The sequence below is a fragment of the Myotis daubentonii genome, chromosome 11 (assembly GCF_963259705.1).
Source record: "Myotis daubentonii chromosome 11, mMyoDau2.1, whole genome shotgun sequence".
Taxonomy (NCBI): Eukaryota; Metazoa; Chordata; class Mammalia; order Chiroptera; family Vespertilionidae; genus Myotis; species Myotis daubentonii.
The window spans coordinates 15,279,777-15,292,582 of NC_081850.1; the positions used below are offsets into that span (position 1 = coordinate 15,279,777).

The 12,806-nt window shown below is 45.5% G+C and overlaps 1 pseudogene; it reads right to left on the reverse strand.

Annotated features, from left to right (window-relative positions):
- Window positions 1-839: 839 nt before the first annotated feature.
- LOC132212685 (DNA-directed RNA polymerase II subunit RPB4-like) lies at window positions 840-1,254 on the reverse strand (annotated as a pseudogene).
- Window positions 1,255-12,806: the final 11,552 nt, after the last annotated feature.

Genomic DNA, 12,806 nt, shown 5'->3' on the forward strand with positions numbered 1-12,806 from the left:
CCAACTCGTGTCAGATTGAGGGACTTCACTGTAGTGACTCAGGAAGGGGCAGTCTCCCTCCTTCCAAATCACCCCCATCAGATAACACCTGTTGCCAAGAACCAAGCCAGAGGATTGGATGAGATGCCACATACAAGGAGGTTCCACAGTGTTCAGACCTTCATGTCTGGCACGAAGGAAACACACACACACCTTAATTTGGGAGTGACAAAATAAATACTTCAGGGTCACTTACAATATACAACAAAAAGGGAAGGCAAAGGACCGGCTATCTCACGGCTATGGGCTCCACAGCACTCAGCACAGTTGTCCTCAGACGTAACTGCTTCCCATGGCAAGCTCCTCCCTGCCTCCTCGTGAAGCACAACAAGGTCAGGGCGCTCCCATGGTCATCAGCACCACCATCCTACCTTCAAGAATTTCAAGCAAGGATACAGGTTCACTTCTTCCTTTTGCATTTAGATAAGACTGCTGTTTACCATACCGGTTTTATATGCTCTAGTATAGCTTCAAACACTATAAACCCATTGAAATCAAAACATGAAATATTAGGAATTAAGAATAACACGAGGGCCAAAATCCATGGTGTGAGGCAGCCAGTGGCATAGGTTATATGCACGTCACCCCACTTCACCCTCTCCAAGGCTCAGGAAGCCAACAAGCAGCCACAGCAAGGCCTCTCCAAGACTCCGTGGTCATCATGATCTAACAGCCAAGTCTGAAGCTGCAGCTCAAACCAGCACCAAGCGGGGCTGTTGTACCCAAAGAAGCCGCAGTGTCTTGTGTGATAGGATTTCAGGTCCCGGGAGACACTGGTGCCCTGCCGGGGTGGGGCTCCCTCAGCAGCAGAGTGATGCTGGAGATCCATGCTGACAGCTGCGCTTGGTCTGCGTGTTATCAAGGGTCTGCTGCAGTTCCTCATCTTCAAATCGCCCCTCCAGGCCTGGGGTCAGGGCCTTGGACTCCTCAGCCATCTCTGGACAAAGGTTGGCCAAACAGGCCAACTCCAACCTCCCAAGCTTCTCAAAAGCTGCGGACACTGGCAATGGTCTCTCTGTTTCTGAAACGGCTGAAAGGAGCTGTGTAGGTTAAAGGCTTCATGAAAGTTCCTGTTCGTCCTGCACTCTCATTCTGTTGCTTTCGATGCTCCAGAAGCCCGTGAACTTCTGAAGTTAGAAATGTCTCGACTGCTTCAAACTCTTTGGGGAAGATGCGCTGTGAGGTGTCCTCCTTTAGGGCGCCACCCACCGCCATCGCCAAGCCGACACCGGTTTTTTAATCTTTTGTAGAACAGCTCCAGCCATGACAAATTCTCGCCTCAAACATGACACTAAAATCTGCTTCCTTGTAACTTCTTCCAATGGAGGAAATACATTCCTTTCCACCGCCAGAGTCTCAGATGAGAATATGGAGGCTCCATTATAAGCGGGGACATCCCAGGGATGCTCAATCATGGGCTTAGCTGCTGCAGTGGCCTGGATCTCCACATTAGGGTTGGGCAAGATTCCAGAACAAGTTCTATAGGAACTCCATGCATTAGCTGGTCCCTCTGCACTTGTCCCAGTTATGGGATAGCCCAGGGTTCTTAGAAGAATGGAGTCACCTAAGAAGAAAAGTGGAAGAATAGAAGGGCTTGGCTGTGTAATTTCTTAGTGTGTCTATAACTATAACCTGGCCTGGGCTGGAGGGATGGGGTGCAACAATTCCCCAGGAGAAAGACATGTTAGTAGTCTTGAGGGGGAAAAAATGTCGAAAGTGGGAGAGTGCTCAATCTTATAGACCAATGTGGTGCCCATGTAAGGATTCTAATTATAACCTTGTATTCACTATTGAATTTCTGAACCTTCTTTGCTCCCTGTGTCAGGTCACAGATATTCAGAAAAGATAGGGTTCGATAAAAGAGGGATGCAGGATTTTTTTATTTTGTACCATGTGCTTTTGACCTTTAGATACCAAAGGTTATTGCAAATGAAACACTATCCCAAGTCAGGTGCCGTCTGCAAGAAAAGACCAGGACTCATGTCATAGTTTGACGCCCATGCCAGGGGTCTGGTTCTTGATTTTTGTCTCGCCAGCTATCATAGTTGTCAACAGGGGCCAAACTCTCCTGTGGGCCTAAGTTAGGTATTGCTTTCCAGTTTCTCCTCTCGTAGGTGATGCAATTGGCACTCCTGATTTTGATACCAATGGGAAAAAAGGAACTTGAGAAATTTGTATGCCTTCTAGTCCAAACCCTGCTGAGTCAAAGGTCCCCACTGATGGTCCATCTTACCCCTAACCTAGCTGGTCCTTTGAGGGAACTTGCCTTTACTGTTGAATTCAAGTCTATTTCCTGGTCAATGCCCACAGAAATAGTGGTCTTTATTAAATAGATGGGTCTTTGGAGACCACACCCAAGAGTATTATCTGAAAAGGGGCTGTGGCTGAACCACTATTATTCCTTTACTGAGATGCTCCTTAGTGCTGGGAGAACTTCGCCTGATCCAACATGAGTCTCCTGGAATAACCTCATCCTGGGAGCTGGCTGAGAAGGGATCTTCCATGAGGAACTGTCTTCTTTCTGGAATGGTTCTCTTTTCCTTCTGTTCTGCCTAACTCTTGTTAGAAGTCAGTCTACTTCCCCCCTCTTATGTCATTCCAGGTCTTGAGCTTGGGAAAGAAGCATCATTCATTCATACATTCATTCACTACCATCTGGTTTCCTGTATCAGAGGAGATTCCCCATTATATAAAGAGAAGCCCAGAACCTGAATTCTTTCATATTGAAGAGGTCCTTTGATCCCCTCTTTTTATTCTCAGCTTGGTAATTCTGTCCCGCAACCCTGGAAAGGTCCTGAGGTTCCAATATAGTCTGAGCTGAACGGACATGTCTTCCTCCTACAAGGAGCCATGCCGCCGCTGGAGAATTGCTCTCCCTTTGGTTTTTTGCCTCTGTTATCTTTGTTGCTCTCTTCTTCTTCTTCTTCTTCTTCAGATGCAAGCCTATGATTTGAACAAATCTGGCTATTTGATGTTTCAGCTCATTGTCTTTAGTACATTTACCACAATTCGTCCTTCCCTGGAATATCACCAAAGTCATGTTGAATACTCTTGGTTCTAGAACCCACCCCTATATAGGTACTCCATAGAGATCCCTGAGTGGAATCCAACTGGCCAGGCCTTCTCTCTGGTTGTGCTGCAGCTCCATCAGGGAGTGGAGTCTGAGCAGAGGAGGGGTACCTCTCACACCTTTTTCCTCAGGAATTGTTTCTATGCCAGGTGCTGAGCTGTGCAATATTATATAAGCAGTCATTCCCTGTCCTCCCTGTAGCTCCTGTGAACTTCAACATCTCCCCTTGGAGGCTGCCATTGGCCAGCTGAGGCCTTTTCCCAGGAATTCTGAAGTTCTTCACAGCCCCACATTCTGAGCATCTTCCAAGGAGTGTCTAGGGCAGTTGTTCAGCAAGGCTCACATCTCCTTGAGCTGCTGATTGTTTAAAACATTTTTTTTTCTATTTAAGATTGGCCTTAATATTATCAGCAAGTTAATTTAACTTAAATATAAAGATTTGGCATTGATCCTGTAAGAGGAAAGCAGGTGAATATGAATAAGCTCTTACTGCTGCTATGAGTTCTGCTGACAATTCAGGCATCAGAGGAATTTCAGCCCTGACTCTGAATATATAGGGACCTATTTCTCGTCATCTGTTGGAATGCCTAGATTTATTGTGCATCAACCTTGTGGTCTAGTTCTGATCCCTTTATATAAAACTAGAGTCCCAATGCATGAAGATTCATGCAAGAATAGGCCTTCCTTCCCCTGGCTGCCAGCACCAGTTTCCCTCTGGCACCCAGGACCCAGGCCTTCGCTCTGGCTGTTGCTTCCCGCCTTCACTCCGGGTCGGGCACTGCCTCCTGCCTTGGCTCCAGGGTCAGGCATGTGAAGTGACAGTCAATTTGCATATCCCATCTTTATAGTTAGGATAGAAAGAGTATATCAGAGACTAGTTTCTCACTCAGATTATACCTGAGTTGCTGGCCTCATACCTGAGACCAAAGGAAGTCGTTCTAAATATCATATTTTAGGGTTTCTTCCCATTTCTGGGCTACATTTTTCCCTCTGCTAATAACCTCATCCTATTTGCTCTTTTGATGGAGGCAAGAAGAATGATCCTGACCCATTTCTAAAATGTCTCATTTTTTGATTGACATGCATGTATCGCATGACTCATAAAGGGAGGATTCCCAAAATAAGCTGGGGAGAGAATCCTATTGGAAGCAGATCCACAATGAGTGGCTTTCAACAATAAGTGGATTCCTGGATACTTTGGACATGGGAGAAATTTCTAGTGCAGTCTCTTGCCACTGGAATCTTCTTCGCTTGGTCTCAAAAATGAGAAGCAGCCTTCTCATCTCTCTGCACTGGAAATGGAAGTGGTACCTTTGGCCTTGGAAAAGGAGGGCACATTCCAGGATCTGGACTCCAGATTTTCCTTTCATGTTCTTTTGTCTTAGAAACATTTTGCCCTGGATATGGAGGCATTTCAATCTCACTGTTTGGTGTGACCATTTGATGTCATTCTGTGACATCTGGAGCAGGAGGCTAGTAAGTCATGTCTCCATCCTCTGACAGTCACACCTCTACCTTTGAGCTATGCTGGGAAGGCTCACACAAAGAGAATCAACACTTGCATGCTTCACTCCACAGCACTGGCTTCCTGCCTTCCTGGTAATGATGAGGTCTTGGTCTTGATTGGTGCTTCTTTCAGGTCCATCTGACCTGTCACTTGATGGAACAGGTTAGAAGAGCAGGCAAAGCCCTCACTGACTAGGAACTGAGAGGGAACCAGTAGTTAGCACCTTTATCATGGAAGTGGTATCCAAGCATGCAGATGGGGGTCACTGAGGCCACTGTCCAGGGTGACCAGCCAGGGTCAGAGCAGTGATTTCACAGGTGCTCTTACCTTGATGTCTTCCTCTTCCTTGTGGGGCTCACAGGCTTTAGGGATGTTTATGGTGGAACATTCCTCTTTTCAGGGAGGTAAATTTGTGATAGTCTCCTCCTAAAATGACTTGCTATATTGTAGGCCACACCAGCCTTCATCACTGGGCCTCAATTGACACATAATGTATCACTGGGTCTTTTCCTGTTGGAATATCGTTAGAAAGGACATGCAGAGGCCATAAGCTGAGAAATAGTAAATAGTCAGGAAAGCAAATTCCCCATCCCTCTGGCTCTGAGTTCTGCTTACATTCTGCACTCCCTAGAGAGCCAAGACTGGGACCATTTTCTTCTAGTCTCTGGGTTCCCAAAAAATTGAAGTATGAATGTGAGTTTTCTTAATGTAACCACTCAATTTTAGTGAGTGTTTAGAAGCCATGATGCTAAAAAGTTATGACATGGAAACTCAACATTGGCTTCCCTACTCCTCTCATGGAGTGTGTGGAATTCAAACTAGTTCTTTCTGTCCTTACCAGGGGAATAGATCCATCTAAGCAAACTGCGACGATTTGTCTGGTAACTATTTCCTCACCTTGATCTTCACCAAAGCTTTGGGTTTCTCACAATTGTCTTTTAAGTGCCCCAAGTGTGGGATCCCCAAACTGGGGAGATGAGAGTGTCCTTAAGGAGAAAAATTAAATGTATGCTTTCATTTGATGCAATTTATGAGCATTTCCTAGCAATACAATATACCAAAGAAAGGGGTCAAAATGCTTGAGTGGGCTGTGCCTACCCACCCATCACCCATGTTATTTCTGCAATAACATTTCTCTTGTATTAATAAAAGTCAGAAACAGCAAAAGTCTCTACAGAGGGAGACATTGCTGATCTATTTGTGAAGTGTTTCCTATTAGACTGATTTAGTGCACTGTCCAGATTCATAAATGAAACCTAGGTACCTGGGATTCATGATATAGGAAGAGACTGATCTTGATCTTAAGGCAGGTGACTCATACCTACTGATAGCTGACCTCAACATGAAGGAAACTCCAATGGAGCTTCTGACTATTAGGTTTTCAAAGCCTGTGAAACCAGAGGCCCAGAGACCACTGTGGACAGTTTCCTGCTGCTCCTGCAATCCTCCTCTCTTGTTCTCAAAAGGGCAGCCTTCTTATCTTGTGGCACTTGGGGTGGAGTCGGTGCCTGTGGTCTTGAAGAAAAGGCATGCTCCTCCACATAATGATCTAACCACAAATATTTCACCTCCTTTTATAATAGGTGTTCTGTGGCCTGGATATGGAGGCATTTCAATCTTAGTATGGTTGGTCTGCCTGTTTGATGATGTAGGGGAGGTTATTATTCTGTGAAAACCTGAATAGGAGGCTAAAAAGTCAGGTCTCCATCCTCTGACAGTCACCTCTACCTTTGAGCTATGCTGGGAAGGCTCACACAAAGAGAATCAACACTTGCATGCTTCACTCCACAGCACTGGCTTCCTGCCTTCCTGGTAATGATGAGGTCTTGGTCTTGATTGGTGCTTCTTTCAGGTCCATCTGACCTGTCACTTGATGGAACAGGTTAGAAGAGCAGGCAAAGCCCTCACTGACTAGGAACTGAGAGGGAACCAGTAGTTAGCACCTTTATCATGGAAGTGGTATCCAAGCATGCAGATGGGGGTCACTGAGGCCACTGTCCAGGGTGACCAGCCAGGGTCAGAGCAGTGATTTCACAGGTGCTCTTACCTTGATGTCTTCCTCTTCCTTGTGGGGCTCACTGGTTTTAAGAAAGTTTGTGGTGGAATTTTCCTCTTTTCAGGGAGGTAAATCTGTGATAGTCTCCTCCTAAAATGACTTGCTATATTGTAGGCCACACCAGCCTTCATCATCTACCTCAACTGATGCAGTATGTATCACTGGGTCTTTTCTTTTTGGAGTGTAATTAGAAAGGATGTGCAGAGGCCATAACTTGAGAAGCAAGTCAGAAAGACAAATTGCTCTTCTCCTTTGGGTTTGGATTTTGGGCATAGGCTGAATTCCCTAGTCAGCGTAAGAACCTTCTTCTCCCTGTCTCAAAGTTTCTCAAGCAGAGAATAGCTAGTCTTTGAGATCAATCAGCCTCATATTTTTTGAGTGCCTGTTATGTGTGAGGTACTATGTTTGGGCATTTTATCTGTGGCATTAACCTCTGGTGATCCTCATCATGCCTTCATTCCAAAGATTATTGGGGAGACGGAACATTCTCTTCCATTCTCTGTGTTCAATCTCCCATTATGGTGGTCTCCACCCTAGGAGCCTGGAATATTCTCCTTGGCACTACAGATATAACGACGAGGAACATTTCAATAAGCCCTTCAGTGTGCTTTATTCTGTGCTTTATTCCGCCTTCACCCCTACCTCTTCCTTCTCCAACCATCAACTGTAGATCACTTGTTTTAATTCAGATATTGTTAATTGCTCTTTGGGAGTGCTTCAGCCCTTCTTAGCATTTGTTTTTAAATGACTGCTGCCCCTTTGTAGTTATGTTCCTCATTATCTAGTATAGAATTATCCTTTTTCTTGCCCATTCTCACCTATTACCCCTACCCTGGGATCCTCCAAGGCATATACTCACAAACTAGTCTCCAGTGAAGCACTTTTTCTCTCAAGAGAGTACTGATCCCCTGAACTCTTAAGGCCAGTGCCTCATATCCATCTGTCCTCTGTAATGGTCTCCTATAAAAACTTAAGTTTTGATCAGGAAACATGAAGCTGCCAGAGCCTGTCAGTGATATTCACATGGCCCCTATTACCCAACCACTTCTTGGGCTCTACACTACCCTGTTTCAATCTTCAGGACTTCCTACCAATGGGTCTTGATTTTTATCATCTGAAATATGAAGGACTGGACTGAAGATTATTATATACTAGAGGCCCAGTGCACAAAAATTTGTGTATGGGAGGGAGGGGTCCCTCAGCTAAGCCTGTGCCCTCTAGCAGTCTGGGACCACTCGGGGGATGACCACCTGCTGGCTTAGGCCCACTCCCTGGGAGATTGGGCCTAAGCTGGAAGTCAAACATCCCATCGGCAGCCCAGGAGCCCTTGGGGGATGTCCACTTGCCAGCAGAGAGCAGGCCTAAGCTGTGGTCGGACATCCTTAGCACTGCTGAGGAGGTGGGAGAGGCTCCTACCACCACCTCTGTACTGGCAGCCATCAGCCTGGCTTGTGGCTGAGCAGAGCTCCCCCTGTGGGAGCGCACGGGCCACCAGGGGGCAGCTCCTGTATTGAGCATCTACCCCCTGGTGGTCAGTGTGTGTCATAGTGACCAGTCATTCCCAGTCATTCTGCTGTTAGGGTCAATTTGCATGTTACTCTTTTATTATGTAGGAGTGCCTGGCCAGTCTGGATGAGGGGCTGATGGCTGTTTTCAGGCTGGCTAAGCCCCTTCAGGGTAGGGGCCCCCCCGGGGTACCTGGCAAGCTTGGGTGAGGGGATGATGGCTGTTTGCAGGATAGCCACAGCCCCTTCCGTGTGGGGGTCCCCACTGGGGTGCTTGGCCATCCTGGGTGAGGGGCTGAGGGCTGTTTTCAGGCTGGCCACAGCCCCTTCAGGGTGGGGGGGCGGGTCCTGCTGGGGTGCCTGGCCAGTCTGGGTGAGGGGCTGAGGGCCATTTTCAGGCTGGCTAAGCCCCCCAGTGGGGACCCTCACCCCATGAGGGTGTGGCTAGCCTGGGTGAGGGGGTGATGGCTGTTTGCAGGCTGGCCACAGCCCCCAGCCACCCAAGCTTCCAGTGGAGGCTGGCTGGAAGCAGTTATCTGGGATTTATTTGTCTTCTATAATTGAAACTTTGTTGCATGAGCGGAGGCTACAGCCAGCTCAGGACAGGCAGGAAGCTTGGCTTCCTCCATCGCCCGGGCAATCAAGCCTACTGCTTGTTCCAGCTTTGTGGCTGCCGGCCGCCATCTTGGTTGGGTTAATTTGCATATAGTTGCTCTGATTGGCTGGTGGGCGTGTCTTGGGGCATAACAAAGTTATGATCAATTAGCATCTTTGTCTTTTATTAGTGTAGATTTCCCTGTTTGCTTCCTGGGTGGTCCCTGGCCATAATGGAACTTAAGGAAGCAGCCTAACAGCACCTTACTTTCTGCGTGGGGCACACTATTTTACTGGCCATGAATGTCAGGCACAAGCCCCTGCTGTGTTCATTGTTGGAAAAGGGCCCTCAAGGTGCAGGCACTGGAGGCTGTGTAAAGCTCTGTAAATGCTCAGGCACAGTTAGTCTTTCTGAAGGACAACAATGGTCATCCTTATGGCCCTCTACATCCCACTTTGAATGCCAAGATTTCCCCACTTTTGGAAAACTTGGTCCGAAGGTGTCTTAACTACTTCTTGTTGGCTTATGACTCACAATCATTTTTTTTTTTTTGGAGGCACTTCCTCTTGGTAGAGCTCTGTGAGCAGTGACATGAATGGCTTCTGGGAAGTCTCCTCACATGAGGGTGCACTTGTCCTTGTGGCTGGTGTGTTTTTGACTTTCAGACAATTATTTGGTAATGATCTACCTCCAACTGGGATGATTTCCGCTTGCCACACACACTTAGCAGTTTTCATGGGAATAAAATGAGGGGAAATTCTCAAAGTTCATCCATTCTGAAGGTTACCAGAACAGAGCCTGAGGATTCTGTGGCTCAAATGAAAACGAATTTTCCATATTCTGGGAGGGAAGTTCCCTTTTACCAATGGTATCTCTTCCATGGAGAACATTTTCATGTTCTAAACCACTGCTGAATATATACTTGGATAACTTCTTGGCATTAGGAAAGAAAGGCCTTTGACTTACTCTCTCTACCTTCCCTCTAGTCCTTTGAGCCACATTGTGTGTATCACGGTTCAGATGCTCTTCCCCTTCACTCTTGCCTCCGGAGCTTTGAGGGAATTAGAGTCACATTTATTTAGGCGCATTATGCAGCCACTACTCTGGCTAGAAGATAGAGTGCCAGTGGGGTAGAGTTCAAATATGCATAGGAAATTGCCCATACTCAAGAACTTAGAAGCTGCAACATTAATGTTTTCAGGCTTCTGAAACAGTCCTTTCTTCCAGACTTTCTTGTAGGTCCTTGTTTCTGCTCAGTGGCCTTAGTTGTCACAGACCTGTTCAAAGTTCTCATATCAACTTTTGCACTTTTTCTGGGTTGCCATGGGCACAACCATGATGCTTTTATACATGTGCTCAATGTCCTCAGGTCTTGTTTTTTTCTTCAGATTGGGGTTTGATATTTTTTAATTTTTAAAGTTTGTAGCCTTGTGTTTTTTTATTATAAGGCTAAAACATTACCATTTGGAGAGATCAGAAAATACAGATGAGCAAAAAATAAAATATTGACACCTATGTGTATGTCTTTCTAAGCCTTTGTCCTCTCTCTTTAATGGTATTTCTCCAGAATTTTAGTGCACATCAACTACTGTTTGGTAGAAATGTGATCACAACCATTTATCCAACCATTATCATTCTCCATAGAAGGTACCTTGGGCATCTCACTTAAACTGTCTGTGTTCAGTGTCTTGCTCCATTCACCCGCGGCTCAGCATTACCAAAGTCCTATTATCAGGGACATCACCATCTAATCAGCTCTTTAAGTCTGAGCCACCTGAGTGCAGTCGGAGTCAGACTGATAGCCTCTGCTCCAATGAGGCTATCAAGTTTTGCAATTCTATGTCACAAACATCTCTGGAGTTTACTCGGCATCCTTATTTTTAGCCTCTTTTTAAGCCTTCACTAAATCTCACCTGGATGACCTTGACTCCAGCCCCTACTCCAAGCTACCCAGTTTTCACACCCTGTCAGAGTTATTTTTCTAAGGTGCAGATATGATCCAGATATTCCTCTGCTTAAAACACTTCACAGGCTCCCCATTGTTTACAGAATAAAAATCCAGACTCCTTAGCAAAGCCTTTAATGATGTGACTCCTGAATTGCTTTCCTTTCTTACCTCTTGTTCCATCACCCCTCATTCCGTGAACTTTGGACCCACACTTACCACACCATGTCTCCAGATTTTTGTGCCTTCTGTTCCCTTTCATTGGGATGCTCTCTACCTTTGTCCACCCTAGGCTAACTTCCATGTGCCCTTCTGCAGTCACCATCCCTCAGCTACCCAGACCCCTTCTTGGTCTATCATTTATGTGACTATCTTCTTCACCCGGCTTGTAGCCCATTCTGCTGGAGGTGGCCAAGTGACTTAGTGATTCACTCAGTAAGAGAAACAGACCAGGTTATTTTAGCCATTGCTAGCAAAAGCAGGAGGCTCTCAGACAGAGTGAACACAGGGCCCTGCATCACCAGAATGCAGGTGAATGGCCATCACCCTTTTCTAGGTATCCTCAGGCTGTGTACTAGGCTTTATGACCTTATGAAAAGCCATTGCCTTGTTCCAAAAAGAGTTTAAGGTGTCACGCAGAAATGAGGTACTATAACAGAATGAGGTATACATGAAATTTAAAAAAGAATATTTAAAGAACTTGTGCCAAAGGGAAAACAAAGGTTATAGTAACCTGAAACCAAGAGATACCGCTTGGTAGAATGAATACTGCTGCCTCATTATAGATTTACTTGAGGGAAGCCACATACAGGGGTGGGCAAAAGCAGGTTTATAGTTGTTTGTATGGAAAAAGTCATGCTGGTTATCCTATCTAATCATAGACAAACAGGGTAATTGACTGCACCTTCGCTACACCTCCCATTGGCTAATCAGCGTGATATGCAAACTAACCGCCAACAAAGATGGTGGTTAATTTGCATACATAGGCACGAAGCAGCGGAGTGAAGACTGAAGGCGGCTCTGGCTGGAGCAGTGAAGACTGAAGGCGGCTCCGGCCAGAGGGAAGGCCTGGGTCCCGGGTGCCAGAGGAAAACCGATGCCGGCAGCCAGGGGGAGGGAAGGTGTATTGCACAATTCATGCAACAGGCCTCTAGTGATTATTATAATAGCTTTATGAACTCAGAAGAATGTCACATGGCACAGTGCACTTAGGTACAATCTCGTAAGTGCTCAGATTGGTGGCCTCAATTATATGTGTTTGAAATCTGCTTGCCATATTCAAGCACACTTCAGCACAGAGTTCTTTGTCATCAATTTCTTTTCCTTTTCTTTTTTTGAAATGAAGAGGTCGAATGTTTTTGTTATTAAATTTTCTTATTTTCCTGCACGGCTGCTGCTTCACTGTATAAAAATAGCACCAGCAAACTCAGCATATTGCAAAATTAAGGTGGTATTGTTCGTCATCTGATACCGACAACTAACAGAAACTTTTCTCCTCTGCCAGTTATTTCCAATGGAAATATCATTAAGCATTTTGATCCAAATCCAGAGACTGATGTAAGCAAGGTACAATATTATATAAGGCTCAAGAGAACAATATTACCCTCAAAATACCTAATTTTTATAACTAGATTTTACCACAGATAATTTCAGGAATTCTCGATACTATAATTATAGTCCAGCTTCAAAATCATAGGGTGTTGTGGAAAAGATGAATGTTGTGTTTATCTGCAATCATTAAGAAGTTAAAGGGCATTTTCTTCCAATAGCATTGTTGCAGGGTTTTTTCCATTGGTATTACTAAAAATTGCTATTTCAGATCTTCTATCCAGACCTGGCCAGTGGGCTCAGTGGTTGGATCATCAGCCTGCACACTCGATACCCAGTCAAGGGCACATAGCTTGGTAGCAGGTTCATTCCCATGTGTAGGAGGCATCTAATTGATGTCTCTCGCATATCAATGTTTCTCTCTCTCTAAAAAAAAATCAATGGGTTAACAACAATAACAACAAAATTCTTCTATCCACCACTAGTTTAAGACAACTATGCTTGGTCAAGTTGTTTCATACTTTATTTAGGGATTCCATTT